Raw genomic sequence first — 15,790 nt, forward strand, 5'->3', positions numbered from 1 at the left:
GTTGTATGTAAGTTATAAGGAGTGTTTCCACCTGGACTGCTTTTTTAGTCTAGTAATTACCTAAAAACATACAAAAAAACATAAGTGGGCCTCAGGGATTGAAATAAAACACAAAATAATGCAGTAAATGGGCCATTTAACACTTACTCAGCAGTATTTTTTAGTTTTTTAAGTATGAAACGAGCAAATGATGGTTTAGTCCGCACATAATCCGTGCTGTGAGCTAGGCTATTTGAAAGAAGATAACACACAGAAAGCAAAAATTTTTCGTTGGATAGGGTATGAAGTTTAAAGTGCCCCCTCCAGCTACAACAAAAATGGCAGACTATAACTTTGCAACAACATTATGTTTAATAGAGCAGGCATTAAAAGGATCCCGCTGAAAGGAGCAGCGGTGAGCACATCATTTGGAGTCACGGTGCAGAACACAAGCTCTGCAATCAGTTCACTGTGAATTTTTGCCACACTTGCGGGCCATACATTTTGTTAATAGGTCAGGTAGTCGCTCTTCAGAAGTGCACACACATTATAGGACATAAAACCCACCCTTGAGGGGACGGAGCCCGCATGTTAGAAGTCCGAAAAAATATCTGAGCTATTATGGAGAGAACCTGGGGGAGAGAGGGGTCAGAAGGTTGTGTGTTTGGTGCTGCTTTTTAAAGCTTAATAAAAATGTTAAGCGCTCTCCGTCCCCTCCCTGAAGCATCAACTTGTTTTATTATCTTTTCAGAAAGTCAGTTTTCTTAGGGAGGGTAAATTCCTGAGAAGTGCTGTTTTCAAATGTAACTATAACTCAGCTGTCCCTTTGGGGAGGGAGGCCGATTTTTGGCGACGGGGTAATTGCGGTCAATATTCAACAGGGTTTTGAGTGACTCCCTATGGCATTAGTGACTGGAATGTATTGATTCTTGCATCTTCACTACTGCATTGACTTACTGTGCCACTGGAGGCTGTGGAAAGGGGCTCGTTGATCCCTGAGATATATGTAACAGATTTGTTTTAATTATGTGTGCAAACAGCATGGAAATTGGATCGTTGACTGAAGCGGTGCAACCGGAACGATAATAGCACTAATTGCTGTTGCTTTGCTTCTTCCTCAGATCAATAGTTAGAGATGCATTGTATGGAGCGCTGGCGGTACAGTAAATTGCTTGGAAAGCTGAATAGGACAGAAGTTAGTTGTCTTGAATGTGGGATGCTGAAACGGTTGAGTGAATTGGTGAACTTCCTCAAATTCATGGGATATTCCATGCATGTTTCAGCATCTGTCACATGCTTAAATTATTGATGCTATTTTGTTTTTTGTGTTTTTTTCCCGAGCCGTGTGGTGTCTAGCTGTCAGATGGTAATTATTTCATAAGGCACTTGGCTTTGCAGTGCCCTTTTAGCTGCTGTCTCTGGCTGAGGGCCCCGCCATCCCTGGGCTTAGCCCAAAACGTTGCTAAACTACAAAACCCAGTGAAATAAAACACTCAGAGGATTAGAACAATTTAGAAAGCAGACCCCCTCCTTTCAGATGTGCCTTCCCTGCGCCGCGGCTATTTCTCCGCGCCCAGCATGGGCTCCGCTTTGTGGCTTTTAATAACCTGCCTTTCCGAGCGCTACCCCCTGAGACACATTTCTCTCTCTCTCTCTGTGTCTCTCTCTCTCTCTCTCTCTCTCTCTCTCTCTCTCTCTCTCTCTCTCTTTATTTGTGCCGCTCTGTTTCTATCTACCAGCAGCTGTGTGGAGGAGAAACGGTGGAGGCAGCAGTGGTGGCAGCAGCAGCGGCAAATTTCTTCCAGTTGCTCAACACGCTAATCCTCCTCCTTTTCTTCCTAGCTCAAGCATTATATTGCAGTTTCATTGACTGGGAGGTGTTGTGTTGCGGTGGAATCAATAGCCAAGGGGATCCCAGCCCAACGATTAGCTTGTCAGTCAGGCCTGTGTGGTGGGGGAAAGGAGGGGATAGGGAGGGGACGGAGGGGGGTGGTGAGGCGGCATAAATCCTGGAATACCAGGGGCCACCGGCACGAACAGGCTGGAATGCTGGGAGCTGCCGAGTGCTCCACACCACCTGTTGTAGAAGGCAACATGTGCTGAGTGTATTAACCTTTCTGCTACTGCGGTTTAACCACTGGCCGCTGCCAGGGCAGCACCCCAGCCTGGACGAGATGTCTTACACGCACACACATGCACGGAGCTGTAGGGGCCTCAACAATATTTATCCTGCCATGTTTCTGTCTGCATACTTCGGTTACGTGTTAAGAAGCACTCATTCATCTCCATATGTTTATGAAGTGCACATCATGAGTGGGAGTGGCTTAATCCCCTTTGATGTTTGTGTTCTGTCTACGTTTTTGTAATTGTTAAAGCACTGTCACCAAAAAATACGTATATATCACTAGAAATGAATGGTAGTAGGGCGAAGAATACAGTCATCAAGCGACAGTCATGCTACAAGTAAAAATAAGTACATTTATCATATTTGAGGGAAAAAAAACATAAAACATGGGCTGTGCCAAATATGTAAAACCTGGCAAATAAATAGAAATTGTGCAGGAAATTTGCAGGAAAATGCCATATTTACATTTTTCCCTTTAGAGGATGAAACATTTTTAACTTAGAAAGTTAACAAAGCTTAATGTGACTGCATGTTCAAGCATTTGCATAAGACAGGAGCATTCGTGAATGGCTGGAATCTACATATTTCCCTTTTACATACAGCACTGAAGCTGTGATAAAGGAAGATTACTGTTTTTTCTAAACTTCTACATGATGAAATTGTTAAGATGTCAATACAAATGCAAACAATGTCACTGAGAGTGGCTTCACATGAAATTTACTGATTCTGATTTCTTTACAATGAGGGTGATTAGAACCAGATGTCCAAGAAGGTTACAAACGCCAAGAAGAGCAATAAATGCACTATTGACGACTGAGGCATTGTTTTACAATAGTTTGAAGATAAGAATTTGCCTTAAAAACTCATGACAGGGAAAAGAGCCGTAAGAGCTGCTAAAATTGTTCTATATTATTTTATTCAGATTTATTTTATCATAATCATTACATTTAAATACTCAGAAGACACATACAGGTTCAATGATTGAAACTGTGAACTACTTAAGTTGGTACAGAACTGTGAACCGCTTAAGTTGGTACAGAACTGTGAACGTCTTAGGCTGGTACAGAACTGTGAACTGCTTAGGCTGGTACAGAACTGTGAACTGCTTAAGTTGGTACAGAACTGTGAACTGCTTAAGTTGGTACAGAACTGTGAACCGCTTAAGTTGGTACAGAACTGTGAACGTCTTAGGCTGGTACAGAACTGTGAACTGCTTAGGCTGGTACAGAACTGTGAACGTCTTAGGCTGGTACAGAACTGTGAACTGCTTAGGCTGGTACAGAACTGTGAACGTCTTAGGTTGGTAAAGAACTGTGAACTGCTTAGGCTGGTACAGAACTGTGAACTGCTTAGGTTGGTAAAGAACTGTGAACTGCTTAGGCTGGTACAGAACTGTGAACTGCTTAGGTTGGTACAGAACTGTGAACGTCTTAGGCTGGTACAGAACTGTGAACGTCTTAGGTTGGTAAAGAACTGTGAACAGCTTAGGCTGGTACAGAACTGTGAACTGCTTAGGTTGGTACAGAACTGTGAACAGCTTAGGCTGGTACAGAACTGTGAACTGATTAGGTTGGTACAGAACTGTGAACTGCTTAGGTTGGTACAGAACTATGAACTACTTAAGTTGGTACAGAACTGTGAACTGATTAGGTTGGTACAGAACTGTGAACTGATTAGGTTGGTACAGAACTGTGAACTACTTAAGTTGGTACAGAACTGTGAACTGATTAGGTTGGTACAGAACTGTGAACTACTTAAGTTGGTACAGAACTGTGAACTGATTAGGTTGGTACAGAACTGTGAACTGCTTAGGTTGGTACACAATTGTAAAATACAAAAACATGAATCCGGTCCAGTGCTGTAACAAATCTAGCCTGAAAAAGCTCACATCTTAGCTATGTATTTCATCCAGTGGGCTAGCAGACTGTGTATATAGTTTGAGCATGATAGTTTACCTTAAAATGTTCATCTTAGTAAAACTCATTTTAAAATATTTGGTATTTTATTGGGGGGAAATGGTGTCGCGTCCTCTATACCCTAATATACAAGCTTGTCAAGTTTCACAATTTTGGCAAAGTAAGGCAATGTCTGACTCTGGTAGACGGTTCAGAAATGAGCTCCAACACGTATATTATAGCACTGTTGTTGGAAGTTTAATGTTGTATATGTTTTGGTGCATTAAATCAGTTCCTCTGGGTCGATCCCAGGAGACATCTAGGCCTAGTATTATTTCAGCAAGTACTAAAGGAGAGTAATTGTACACTATTTGTATATATGAGCCAGAAGCTGAGGGAATTCAGACAGACCAAATCAGTGACCTTTGGGAAATGTTTTGGCCCTCGTCCCAGAGTTGACGCACAGTTCATCATCAATAGAAAGTCATGTGATACAGAGAAGATGCATAGTGCGCAGATAAAGACCAGCCTATACAACACATGTCCCGCAATATCTTTTTTTCTTCTTCCTGGGATTAGCTCAAGGATCAGAGTTGAATTTGTATTGCGTCTATGTTCTATATGTGTAGTTTTTAGGATTATACATCTATAAGTTATTTAAAGCTGCAGCCATTATTATTTTTAGGCCTAAATTACATCTAGTATTTGGGGTGGGATATCATCAACTTCACCATACAATACATATCATGATACAAGGGTCATGATTTAATACAATGACAAACACACCAAATATACATGGTCAGTGATTAGCTTATTATTTATTTGTTTTAATGAGAATAATAATGAATAAGTAAATAAGGTTGGGAGTGTTAAAAATCAAAATGCTAACAGCTAAGCATTAATCACTAATCACAGCTGGCTACAAACTAATCACTTACTACATCTGCAAACTAAACCACTTTCAGGCTTGTCTGACAACAAAGTAGCATCATTTTATCCACACTTTTCCCAGTAGTTACATAATCTCTCATTGCTGTTGTGTTTAATTGATTTGTATAGAACTCATGAACTTTTTTTAGAAGCAAAGAGATTTTTTTATTCAGTGTGTTTTTCTATTTGAAGAAAATACATGAATTGGAATATAAATCACGGGAGTTGCTTTTACTTTTTCTAACAGGGACGTACAAGTAGCTTAACCCCTCTGGCGGCAGATTCAAATGGGCTGTTTTCTTGCTAGGCTCGCTGTGCTCAAGAAGGACTTGTCACTTAATTCACGCACACAGCAGACAATAAAGTAATGAATGAACTCCATTCTGTTCTCTGTTTCTCCGGAACACGCAGAAAGGATTGGAGTGTCATGCTTTTTTCCCCTTCAGCTCAGCCTTTTGTACAAATACAAATAATAAAGTTGTGTATACGTGTTTCCCATGTGTTGGATATTGTCAGCATTGCACTCTCAGACTTGAACACAGCACCCATTTTACTCTCTTATATACGCCTCATGTGAAGTTATAAATATGAAGTCATCACTATATCAATGCGAGTATCGCCACAAGATATTGTGGTGGCTTTCTGCCTGGTATGTTTTCTGGTAATTTGCATAACACTTGTGTACCTTCGCAGGGGAGCTATGAGGCTGTGTAAAGCTGCTGTTTTTCAGTAACTGTCTGTATTTAGCTCCTGCATTGTTTTCTACCAAGTTGTAATGGTCATATTGTAACTAGCCAGAGAACTCAGTATGTTATGTTTACAGTATATGTTCTTTTAGCATAACCAGACCTCTGGCAACCACAGAGTACCAAAGCCAGTATTCTTTAAGTTTTACTGTTCCAATAAAAGGACATTGAACTTTTTCCGAAAGCTTCCTGGTCTCTCTTCTTTCTTGGGGTTATCACAATTTATTGCCAATACTTTGAACACAAAGTATACTTTTGTTTTTTATTTTTAGCTCAATATAGTTCGTCTTGGAAGGTTGTCATTGGAAAATAATATTATTTCAAAATTGTATATTTTTATTACAGATTAAACCATGTTACATTTGTAACAACTACTTTATGGGGGAATCTGTTGTAGTAGATTTTAAGCATAGCATTTAAACATTGTACTAACGTACTGAATTGCATGAGTGGAAAGTTATTTTCATGTTACAGCATATGGTGAGGTGGCATCCAATATCTTAATTATACCGCAGTATAAATTACAATCAGCCGCATTGCGATGATCATATTGCTACAAGCTGTTGGGAAACTCACCCTAGATGAAAGATCCCTGTGACTAACACTCTACAGCAACACAAAAGAGTGTATTTCTAAAACATGCTGACTTTATCTTAAACGTGTTAATTCATTGTTTTATTTAACTAAAACCATGACTCCTCTCAGAACCCCATTGCCACGCTGACACTGTTTTGTGCTGACTCAGAGAATTGACTCTGACTTTTTCACATCGAGAAATCCTCAAAGCTTTTAGTGGGAGCAGGACAAATTTTGCTGCTTTTTCTCTCGATAAGATCAGTATCTGTGTGTGTATGTGTTGTTTGCTTGCGTTCCTCCCAGCCTAGACGCTGCTACACTGCTTGCTGAACACGATGCACAGCACTGCTGAAAGTTTTAAGGCTCCTCAGAAAGCCCTGACCTAAATCACTTCTTCTTTTTTTCCTTTCTCTTTTAGATCTATGAATTATTCATCTTAGGGCTCTATGAATAAATGACGACAGGTTGTGAGCATGCAGGTTCGCTGCACTTCTGTATGTGTTGCCCTCTTGGGAAAGCCCCAGATAATCAAAGTGCATCAGGCTGTACGGAGGTGAAAAAGCTAGTGATACAGTTACATTATATTGCAGTTTTTCCGACTAGTGATGGACAATATGATAATACACTATATTGCCAAAAGTATTTGTTCATCTGCCTTTACACGCATATGAACTTGAGTGACATCCCATTCTTAATTCATGGGTGTTTAATATGATGTCAGCCCACCCTTTGCAGCTATAACAGCTTTAACTTTTCTGGGAAGGCTTTCCCAAGATTTAGGAGTGTGTTTATGGGAATGTTTGTCAAATCTTCAAGAAGCACATTTGTGATGTTGGACGAGAAGGCCTGTCTCGCAGTCTCCACTCTAATTCATCCCAAAGGTGTTCTATCGGGTTGAGGTGCAGGCCAGTAAAGTTCTTCCACACCAAACTCACCCATCCATGTCTTTATGGACCTTGCTTTGTGCACAGTCATGTTGGAAATGTTCGCCAAATTGTTTCCACAAAGTTGGGAGCACAAAACTGTCCAAAATCTCTTGGTCTGCTGAAGCATTAAGAGGTCCTTTCCCTGGGGCTAAGGAGCTGAGTCCAACACCTGAAAAAAAAACCCACAACATAATCCCCCCTCCACCAAACTTTACACTTGGCACTAGTGTACACTTGGCACAGACAAGTACCATTCTCCTGGCAACCGCTTTACCCCACTGCGTTCGACGCTTTGCATTGCACTTGGTGATGTAAGACTTGGATGCAGCTGCTCGGCCATGGAAACCCATTCCATGAAGCTCTCTACACTGTTCTTGAGCTAATCTGAACGCTACATGAAGTTTGGAGGTCTGTAGCAATTGACTCTGCAGAAAGTTGGCGACTTCTGCGCACTATGTGTCTCAGCATCTGTTGAGCCCACTCTGTCATTTTATGTGGTATGTTATGTGAAGTTCCTGTTGCTCCTAATTGCTTCCACTTTGTTATAATAGCACTGACAGTTGAGTGTGGAATATTTAGTAGCGAGGAAATTTCACAACTGGACTTGTTGCACAGGTGGCATCCTATCACAGTACCACGCTGGAATTCACTGAGCTCCTGAGAGCGACCCATTCTTTCACTAATGTTTGTAGAAGCAGTCTGCATGCCTAGGTGCTTGGTTTTATACACCTGTGGCCATGGAAGTGATTGAAACACCTGAATTCAATGATTTGGATGGGTGAGTGTATGCTTTTGGCAATATAGTATATGCTACTGTGATCAATTATGTCTTGTGCACTTTTGTAGGTCTATGATGGGTAACACTGAACAACTGCATATAGCATGCAGGTATTTTAAAGAACCTGCAAACAGCTAGTGATGTCGAGACTGAGTGCAATCCAGGTATGATATTAATTAAAGCTGTAACTACTTTTTACAAAATTAATTATTCAATTCAATATAGTGATTTTCACTAAGAACTGCTTGAAAATGTGCCTTATGGTAATGTGTTGATGTTTGCATTTTCAGTTTATTAGACAATGTAATGTTATAAAAGTACAGTGTTCAAAACAGAAGTTGTGCTTTTTTTATCTCTAGCCACAAGCAAATATGTCAGCCCTAAGCTAGTATTCTAGTCACTGATTCTGATAGTGTGTTTTCTTTTAACACACTGTTTATACTTTTGAAGTCCCACATCATTCCCACATCCCACACAATACTTTTCACTCACAAGCCATGACAGGTTAAAAATCAAAGTATCATAGAATTGTTCTGCTTTTCTGGCAGCAGTACTGCATGTTGCTTCTGATTTAAAACCAGCATTTAGCAGTGTGTTCAAAACCAAGAGAAAGGGTCAGGCTACTGTGCACATTAGAGAAATCGCAGTGTGTTTGCAGCACTGTAAACTGGTTATTGTACATAAGTTATCAAAAAAGAATATCAATTCGAAGTGTATAGCGCTATACACATATTAAAATAAATAATTGTACAGCAGTATTTTAAACTGATATCAAAATCATCATGTGTGTCAGTCAAACAATAATAACCTGATCGATATTGGCTGATTCTTAACATTAAGGAACTCTGATCCCATGGCAAGTGCAGTTTTTTTTCCTCTACAAACTGTTTGCTTCTTTCTGTTTCTTTTCATTTAGTTTACATTTAGTATAGTTTATATATATATATATATATATATATATATATATATATATATATATATATATATATAAAAAACTATACTAAATATATATACACTATACTATATATATATATATATATATATATATATATATATATATGGCTTACCTCCAATCAAAGGTAAGTCATAAAATATTTCAAAATTTCAGTAGGAACATTTTTATGCTTGGCTTGGAGTGTTCTTTACCACTGCATTCTTTAGTGTGCTCTGTATGTGTGATAGAGAGAGAGAGTGAGTGTGTCTGCATGCACCTGTCCTTAAAAGACTGGACAAGAGTGTATCAAAGCTGTGTGTGAGAGGACGTCCAGCTGGCTAAGGGTTGGAGCTAATGAGCAGGGACTTTGCAGTGAGTTGGCAGGTAGTGGGGGCGCAGCACAGTCAGGCCTGCTGCTTGTAATCACTCGGAGCTGCTGTCATCAAGTGCCGTCCCGACACGGGTCCAGCGTAGGCCCAGTGCAGAGAGGGGGCGAGAGAGAGAGAGAGAGAGAGAACCAGGCAGGAAGTGCAGGCCAGCTGCTGCCAAGCTGTCATCAGGAGGACGGCATGCTGCTCTGGGGAGGGGAGAGTAAGGGCACTGCCGCAGGAGCCATAGGAGTCAAGGGCAGGGTGGAGTGTCCTGATGAGGGGTGTGTGTATAAGGGGGTGGTAATAGTGTCTGTGTAAGTTTGATAGTGAGTGAGTTATGTGACAAAGTAAGAGATTGTTGTCATTAAGAGTGAATTGGTTTGTGAGTTCAGTTTGATTTCTGATTCTCTGTGTACTGAATTGTTCCGTGCCAGTCTAGATGGAGTCTCACAAGCCAGTCTTCTGCCTTTTGTCACAGAGTCAGGTGTGTTTTGTCAGTCAATATGCTCGAAAACTGGATACTTTGGCAGGAAAGGGCTGTTGGACTGACATTCAGAATAACCAGCCACAGACTGTTGTTTTTGAGCGACATGAAGAGGCAATTTTCAAAAAGGGCTGCTACAACAACACACCCAGGGGAAACAAAGTGGTATGCACCAGTAAAGATGCAAGCATATTGTGCTTGCTATTTTTGTGAAATGCTTCAAAGAAAGCGAATCACTAACTAAACCATATATACAGGCACATGCATAATCCAAATAGAATATATCTGACAGATTTATTTTAACAGAGATTAAAATGACTGTTTAAATCATTGTCTTAAAAAAAATATCTTCCAACAAAAATAATGTAACTTTACAACAAAGAGGTATTTCTGACTAAGGAAGGGTTTAGTTATATGAATGTACAGATATCTGAACAGTTGTAGCCTAAACATGCTGTAGTCTAACATTTCTTTTAGCTCTTTCATGTCCAACAACTGAATGTAGTGTCATAATGGAAAATGCCTCAGAACATGTTCTCATATTGACACATTTTGCATGAACATCTAACCGTGCCCTTTTCATTTTTTTTTTCTGATATTGGTAATTTTTTAAACTTCATTCATGTTCAAATTATTTGATGATGCACCATTTAGTTTACATTTTTTTCTTATTGTATTAAAGAATGACTGTGACTGAAATTCGATCCCTACACCCTCATTAGTGTTGTGCTAGAATATGTGAACTTTTTAGTTCATTAATTACTGATAATGAATGAACTCATGAATGAATGAACTCTCATCAGCCTGTGTCAGTGTTCTCAAGCCACATAAGCCAAACCACATTAGTTGTTTCAGCAAGGCTGAGGTTCATCTAATTTTTCTTATTTTCTTAAATTAATCTAAATTAAGTTTATCTTATTTTTTTATTCCAAAGCCCCTAGACCTGCGGTGAAAAACCTGGAAAACATACAGGAGATACAGACAGGGAGAAAGTATAAAACTTGACTAGTCTACCCAGTAGGTCCATGATAGCAGTGACCCTCTACGACTACCAGTATTTGTGCTATACGATGAGCAGGAGACAGTAAGCGCATTCAGGTGTTAGTTTTTAATGGTTCAGAGTTGCTTTATTTTCAGTGTTCGACTAGAAATCAGAAAGGTGAGAGAGTCTGGTAAGTTTAGTATTCAGGCTCAGCAGCCATTACTAACGTTAGCTAATGTTTCTCCATCTAGTCGTGTAGTAATGAGACTCCCAGTGTACGCTCCTGTACATTCATCAGCCGTAGTGATCTGTGGTGTTCACTAGAAATTATGAATACACTTTGAGAGATCAATACACTGTGCGATCAAAATCACTCAGGAATTCCATTTTATGATTTGGACACTAAGACAAAATTGTCTGACGTACATAATAGACCCTAAAGCACAAATAGGCCTCCATGTTAGTCTCAGTCTTAGTCACATTTTTATTGGCTGATTTTTTGCAGGAGCCTTGGTAAATGTCATAAATGTATTAGTCAAGGTCAGAAGATGTTTATAACGTTTAGTGCAGACACAACAAATGTTAAACAAAATGGCCATATTTAAGCAGAGCTTAATAATTCAAATAAAAAGTTGATGAATTTGTACAGTGCAAGCTGTAAATGATCATTTTATAATTGATAAGAGTTTAATCACATATACCTATAATACAAAGATAAATCAATAAATCAACTAAATCAGGTACAGATAACATCTATTGCTCACTGGACATGATAAATCAATGCTAAACCTTTTGTGTTTTTGTTTTTTTATTTATAAAACATTTTCATTAGGATATTCAAGTACTGCTTCTTTAAAAAAATCCTGTGTATTCAAATAGCAAAATACTAATCTGCCTGTTTCTATTTCTGACCAGGAATGTCGCAGCATTGGCTCTAAATGAGATGTAAAGTGTCCGAATCCTAAATCCTCGAAAACTGGGAACAACAGGTCATTAAATGCAGTTATATTCATTACTGTAGTCTTGATTTATTTTGCTTTTAACTGCTGTTATCATTATTTGTTCATACAGATCTATGAGCAAGTCTAACAGTTGTGAGAAGTAATAGAAGTAGAAACAAACACACAAACTGTTCATGTTTACATACAGTTCTAATTGTCTGAGGAGTTTGATTGTCAGTAATGCTTTGGTTTTGATGAACAGAGTATTATATTTCAATCCTGTTTCTCTTAAAGTGAAAGATCCCTGTAGCTGTTTGTCATGTTGACCCTTGAGCATGCCTTCATAAGAACACTCCAAACATCATGATCTTTCCATGACCGCAAAACCAAAAGTGTCAGTTCTGTGTACACAACAAAAAAGATCCCGATCTTCCAGAGACCTTCTGCTCACCCATGACCACATTAGGCGCTGTTCCATATCAAGATCTAGCTTGTTTGCTAACAAAAGCATTTTTTTCCTACTATAGTTGCAGAAACTCTGCTGATTTTGGTTTTAGGCTGTTCAGTGATGTGATTTTAACATTACACTCAAATGTCATTGTGTGAAATAAAAAGGATTTACAATTCTGTGAAGACAATATCTTAATAGTGCGCTTCTGACTGGTGTCCTCAGCAGCTTATCCTCAATGTCCAGATGTATGCGTGTGTGTGTGTGCATGTGCATACGCATGTCTTATAGTCCCCTGATGATGTGTCGGACAAGAGCTGCACTCTTGAGTGTCCTTATGGAAAGATCTGGGAGAATGTCCCAGGTTCCTGGGAGAGGAACGCTCCTCAAGTGGGAAAACACACCAGCGTGTTAAGTTATTAAGCCCCACTTTGGGCGGTGTGTGTGAAACAAGCTCCCACAAGAGCTGGTGAGAATCCCTTAACTCGCATTACTCCACCCCCTGGCTTTGTCCCTCATTCACCATTAGGTTAGAAGGGTCACTCTCTCCATGTGGATAGGTCCTCTGGCCCAATTACACCGCTACAGTGCTCAATTAGGCCCAATCCCCTCCTTTTTAAGGTCACATTTGAAAAGGGCTTTACATTTTTCAAGGTTTAAAGAAAGTAGAGGGACCCCAAGAGTAAGATGAAATTAGGGGTATAAACGGCGACTCAAGCGAAAGCTTTGTCTCTGAAGTACTTTCCAACCTCAAATATTCATAAGAGTTGTTTTAAAATGCTTTCAAATGGCTGGGAGCCTGTGTCTATTAAAAGTAAAGAAATTATTTTACTTTGTTTATTTTATTATTACTTTTCTTTTGGCAGCGTTGCATAATGATGTTAAACAATTGCTGATGAGCATATGAAAGGGACGATAATGAACTATTGCAAGTAGAAATGAAAGGCCTGCCACACAGCATGCTCTCGATGCTATAGTAGAACTTATGCAAAGTGATATTTTAATATAAAAACTGATTGGGGGTATTTTATTGCTTTATTGCTGTCATTAAATAAAAGGTTTCTAATAGACATATGTCGATATTCAGTAATATGGTATACTGTTATATTCAGCACACATGCTATTGTTATTGTGGATACTCTGAATTGCTGTTTCTGTATTTTAGGTGGACACGTTTGCATTTTCACCAAGTACAAATTAATAAAGATTAAGATATTTCTGAGTAGATTAGATGTAAGGTAATCCTATTGCATTACAAAATGGAAAGTCAATGGTTAAAAAAGTAGTTTCCTAAACTGTAATAAATTATTAAAAGACATTAAGAAAATAATAAGAATAAAGTCCTAACAACCATTCAAGACCTGGTAGATCACCAAAACTGTCAACACCACATAATCGACACTAGTATTTAAGCAGTATTGTCATTCGTGAGAGAGAGGAGAACATCAAGCTCCAGGTCTGATAACATACACAGGTGTTTCTGTCCATCTTTCCACTGTGAGAACACAATTTAATGATGTGTAGCTGTCAAGAAGCTGTTACTGAGAAAAAAAGATCAACCAAAAAAAAAAAGAAGAAAAAACAAGCTGCTGTCGTTCTCGGAACAATCGACTGATCGCTCCAGGGTTCAGACTTCATCACTGAATGTGTTCAGCATTACTAAAGCAGAAAATGCAACCAGCTTCTTAGACTGAGCTTCTGAAGTGTGGAGAAATATGCCTGTAGATTTCTTTACACTACTGAAAGCTGTTTTCATATAATCAAATAATTATTATATTAAATGATAATTAATAATGTATTATGATCTTAATAATAATAATAATAATTATTATTATTATTATAGCATAAACCCTTAGGGAACGTATGATGAAAGTGTTCTATTGTTGCTGCACATGAGCCTTTGGGATTTAAGATGGAAAAAATTTCAAGTACTGCTGCCTAAAATAGTCGGTCAGGGTAATGAAAAACTATAATAATGACTTTTAAATGTCTTCACTTTTAACTGAATTTTTCTAGTATTAGCACATAGGAGTGAGAATAATGTCCTAAAATTAAGTAATAAAGTCTGTGAGTATTAACCTCCTGTAGTTATAATTATGTTCCATCTAAGACTCCAAAGTTAGAAGCCTTATTTTGACCTTTGTCCTGAATATTATTATTTCTCCCTCTGTCTATAAAAGACATGACAGCATTCATGTACCTCTAAGGTCAGTGCCCTCTCGGAGCCTGTCCGTAAGTTGGCAGCCCAGGAAGCTCAGTTTGCAGCAGCAAGGTCACATTCTGTCTCCAGGTGCTCAATTAAAAGGGGCATTAATCTTGTTTACACAATAGAACAGCAATATGGAGCGAGGTAGTAAATTTATTGTCGTTAAACAGTGGGAGGCTTCTAGGCGCTGGCACTGTGCCCAGCTGATGCCTGAGCCAGTGTGCAGGCACGTGCAATGGTAAAAAGGGCCTAGGTCTCACCCCTGGGTGACTCTGCTTAAGACAGCCAAGCAAGCAGGCCACATCCTCTCCACCTCCTGAGTATGTTCTTCAGGAGGTGTATTTAGGGCTCTGAGGTGTCGACTGCTGTGGAAAGTGTCTGTAGTGCTTTATGACGTGGGACTCATGGCAGGGGACCAAGTTCATTGCTTCGAATTAAATGCACATACACACTCTCATACACATGCACATGTGCTTTCACACATACACACACACAGAGCGAGGCATTAAAATCAGCGCTAGCCTTGTGATTCAGAGATTGCCAGAGCAAGCAGAGTGCTTCCCAGACCGTTTAGCCACGCTCATGCCAAACTTTGCCCACTTTCGAACCTCCCGCCAGGTGACATTAAACCCACTTTTCCCTTGTTAGTTGTTATTAAATTGTATTATGGTGTTCACTTCCCAGACAGGGAATTATTAGAGCTGCTATTGCTGCTGTATTTTATCCAGAAAAGCTTAATTTTAGTGACAGGCTAAGTCTGGGGTAGAATAAGGTGATATTTTGCCGAGTTCGAAGATCTCATCATTGCTGTCATCAGTGGTGGACTGTAACTAAGTAAATGTAATTAGTTACTGGACTTAAGTAGTTTTTTCATGTATCTGTACTTTACTTCCAGTATTTCCATTTTTACTTTTTACTTTCACTCCACCTCATTTCAAAGTCAAATATCTTACAATTCTCACAAAGTTCTACAAGTTTTTCTAACCTTGAATACGAATTGCTTTCTTAAAATCTAAAATTAGAAGTAATCTAAATTGAGTTCTACAATGGCCCTCAATGCACATTTAACTTTGATTTTTAGCTTTGTCAAGTTTCCAACTGTAGTTGATTTTCTGCTTCTTGTATTGGTACATATCACCTACACCACACAGAACTGAAATCTAATTCAAGTGTCCCAGTGAAGGACTGATCAGACAGTTTGCTGCAGTTATGTCCATATGTAGAAAATGCTGTGTACCAAATGGAGTAAGATGTAGAGCTTTTAAGAAATTAGAATCCACATTTAGAGCTGTTTCAGCTAGAGGTGGGCAATAAGACAATATTTTATCATTATAATACATTTTGTTATCTTGGTTTTATTTTGCCATATCACCATTGTTACCATCTGGTACCATATGATGTAAACCTAGCCTACACTACTGTGCTATGAACAAACGACTCAAGCTGGCAGTGAATGAGGATACGCTCAC

Source organism: Pygocentrus nattereri, chromosome 7 (genome assembly GCF_015220715.1).
Source record: "Pygocentrus nattereri isolate fPygNat1 chromosome 7, fPygNat1.pri, whole genome shotgun sequence".
NCBI lineage: Eukaryota > Metazoa > Chordata > Actinopteri > Characiformes > Serrasalmidae > Pygocentrus > Pygocentrus nattereri.